This window comes from Budorcas taxicolor, chromosome 8 (assembly GCF_023091745.1).
Source record: "Budorcas taxicolor isolate Tak-1 chromosome 8, Takin1.1, whole genome shotgun sequence".
Lineage (NCBI taxonomy): Eukaryota > Metazoa > Chordata > Mammalia > Artiodactyla > Bovidae > Budorcas > Budorcas taxicolor.
Genome location: NC_068917.1, coordinates 76109348 through 76112391, shown reverse-complemented (window position 1 = coordinate 76112391; position 3044 = coordinate 76109348). Strand labels below are relative to the sequence as shown.

The following is a 3044-nucleotide window of genomic DNA, read 5'->3' as shown; positions in this document are numbered from 1 at the left end:
AGAGAAAGAGAGAAATTTGACAAACCAGTGTAAAGGCACTAGGAAAATGAGACTCTTAAACAACTGTCATCACAATGAGAGTAGAGAATGTACTGGAAGTCAGCACTTAATATCAACATTGTGTGAAAGGATTCTAAACAACACTTGGGGATTATTATCAAACTGAACTGTAATGGTGCCAGTGATATCACTACAAAAATTATAAAATCCACATATCATTTCCCCCCCAAAAAATTACTCTGAGAAATATGTTGGTCAACTGAAAAATGTATCTAAATGAAGATCTGAAGATGGCATCAACTGTTTTCCTTGAGCAGGGACCATATTAATTTTCTCTGTATCATTCCAATTTTAGTGCATGTGCTATTGAAATGAGTAATGTATCAACTATTGTCAAAAAAACTTTACTGGTAAAACATTATTACCAGCCCATGTCAAAGTTGTATTTCAAATTTGCCATGAGGAAATAGTGTCCTGAGCCAGTCACTTCAAAAGCTTGTCTCTTGGCAGAGAAATGGATAGAAAATGGTAGGTGCTGTGATAAAGGGGTGCCAGTTAATATTACCAGATTCCTCTCAAGGTCCACAACTTAGAAGGTGCTCGTGACCTCAGTGAAAGTTCTCCAAAAATTGCTCAAGAATGCTAATTATTTCCGGGAAGGAGTTGTAAATTACATCACATACAAAAAGGAAGTTCTGTCCCAAATAATTTGGGACACTTTTCTTTTTTTACCATGTTACAATGTAACCATCACATTTTCATGGCTCACTTTAACAGAGAAAACAAAATCTAGACTGTGTTCAGTTCAGCTCAGTTCAGTTGCTCAGTGGTGTCCGGCTCTTTGCAACGCCATGGACTGCAGCATGCCAGGCTTCCCTGTCCATCACCAACTCCCGGATCTTACTCAAACTCATGTCCATTGAGTTGGTGATGCCACCCAACAATCTCATCCTCATCATCCCCTTCTCCTCCAGGCTTCAATCTTTCCCAACATCAGGGTCTTTTCCAATGAGTCAGTTCTTCACATCAGATGGCCAAAGTGTTGGAACTTCAGCTTCAGCAACAGTCCTTCCAACGAATATTCAGTGACCCCACAAGAGACTCAGCCAGGCTTGCCTGTGAGTGTCCAGGAGTCTCTAGCAGAGGCGTGGATAGACAGTGGCCTGCTGCAGAGTCAGGGGCACTGAATACAGCAGTTCTGGGAGCCTTGTTGTGCTGGTATAAGTCCTTTTGAAGGTCACTATTACCACCATTACCCCTACCATATTCTCTGGTGGCTCAGACGGTAAAGCGTCTGCCCACAATGCGGGAGACCCGGGTTCAATCCCTCGGTTGGGAAGATCCCCTGGAGAAGGAAATGGCAACCCACTCCAGTATTTTTGCCTAGAAAATCCCATGGATGGAGGGGCCTGGTGGGCTACAGTCAACGGGGTCGCAAAGAGTCAGACACGGCTGAGCAACTTCATGGAGTTTGGCCTGAGGCCAAACTTCAGGGAGGGGACACAGCCCCACCCATCAACAGAAAATTGGGTAAAAGGTTTACTGAGCTAGTGGAGGTGATGGAATTCCAGTTGAGCTGTTTCAAATCCTGAAAGATGATGCTGTGAAAATGCTGCACTCAATATGCCAGCAAATTTGGAAAACTCAGCAGTGGCCACAGGACTGGAAAAGGTCAGTTTTCATTCCAATCCCAAAGAAAGGCAATGCCAAAGAATGCTCAAACTACTGCACAATTGCACTCATCTCACATGCTAGTAAAGTAATGCTCAAAATTCTGCAAGCCAGGCTTCAGCAACACGTGAACCGTGAACTTCCTGATGTTGAAGCTGGTTTTTTAGAAAAGGCAGAGGAACCAGAGATCAAATTGCCAACATCCAGTGGATCATGGAAAAAGCAAGAGAGTTCCAGAAAAACATCTATTTCTGCTTTATTGACTATGCCAAAGCCTTTGACTGTGTGGATCACAATAAACTGTGGAAAATTCTGAAAGAGATGGGAATACCAGACCACCTGACCTGCCTCTTGAGAAATCAGGTCAGGAAGCAGCAGGTCAGGAATGCAGCAGGTATGCAGGTCAGGAAGCAGCAGTTAGAACTGGACATGGAACAACAGACTGGTTCCAAATAGGAAAAGGAGTACATCAAGGCTGTATCTTGTCACCCTGCTTATTTAACTTCTATGCAGGGTACATCATGAGAAACGCTGGACTGGAAGAAACACAAGCCGGAATCAAGATTGCTAGGAGAAATATCAATAACCTCAGATATGCAGATGACATCACCCTTATGGCAGAAAGTGAAGAGGAACTAAAAAGCCTCTTGATTAAAGTGAAAGTGGAGAGTGAAAAAGTTGGCCTAAAGCTCAACATTCAGAAAACGAAGATCATGGCATCCGGTCCCATCACTTCATGGGAAATAGATGGGGAAACAGTGGAAAGAGTGTCAGACTTTATTTTTTGGGGCTCCAAAATCACTGCAGATGGTGACTGCAGCCATAAAATTAAAAGACGCTTACTCCTTGGAAGAAAAGTTATGACCAACCTAGCTAGCATATTCAAAAGCAGAGACATTACCTTGCCAACAAAGGTCCATCTAGTCAAGGCTATGGTTTTTCCAGTGGTCATGTATGGATGTGAGAGTTGGACTGTGAAGAAGGCTGAGTGCCAAAGAATTGATGGTTTTGAACTGCGGTGTTGGAGAAGACTCTTGAGAGTCCCTTGGACTGCAAGGAGATCCAACCAGTCCATTCTGAAGTAGATCAGCCTTGGGATTTCTTTGGAAGGAATGATGCTAAAGCTGAAACTCCAGTACTTTGGCCACCTCATGCGAAGAGTTGACTCATTGGAAAAGACTGATGCTGGAGGGATTGGGGGCTGGAGGAGAAGGGGATGACAGAGGATGAGATGGCTGGAGGGCATCACTGACTCAATGGACATGAGTCTGAGTGAACTCTGGGAGTTGGTGATGGACAGGGAGGCCTGGCATGCTGTGATTCATGGGGTCTCAAAGAGCCAGACACGACTGAGTGACTGAACTGAACTGAGC

General features: G+C 44.2%; 1 non-coding gene across 1 annotated transcript; it reads right to left on the bottom strand.

Annotated features, from left to right (window-relative positions):
- Nucleotides 1–272: 272 nt before the first annotated feature.
- On the bottom strand, nucleotides 273–379 carry LOC128052888 (U6 spliceosomal RNA). Its single transcript, XR_008199851.1, has one exon. It is a non-coding gene; the product is annotated as a U6 spliceosomal RNA (small nuclear RNA).
- Nucleotides 380–3044: the final 2665 nt, after the last annotated feature.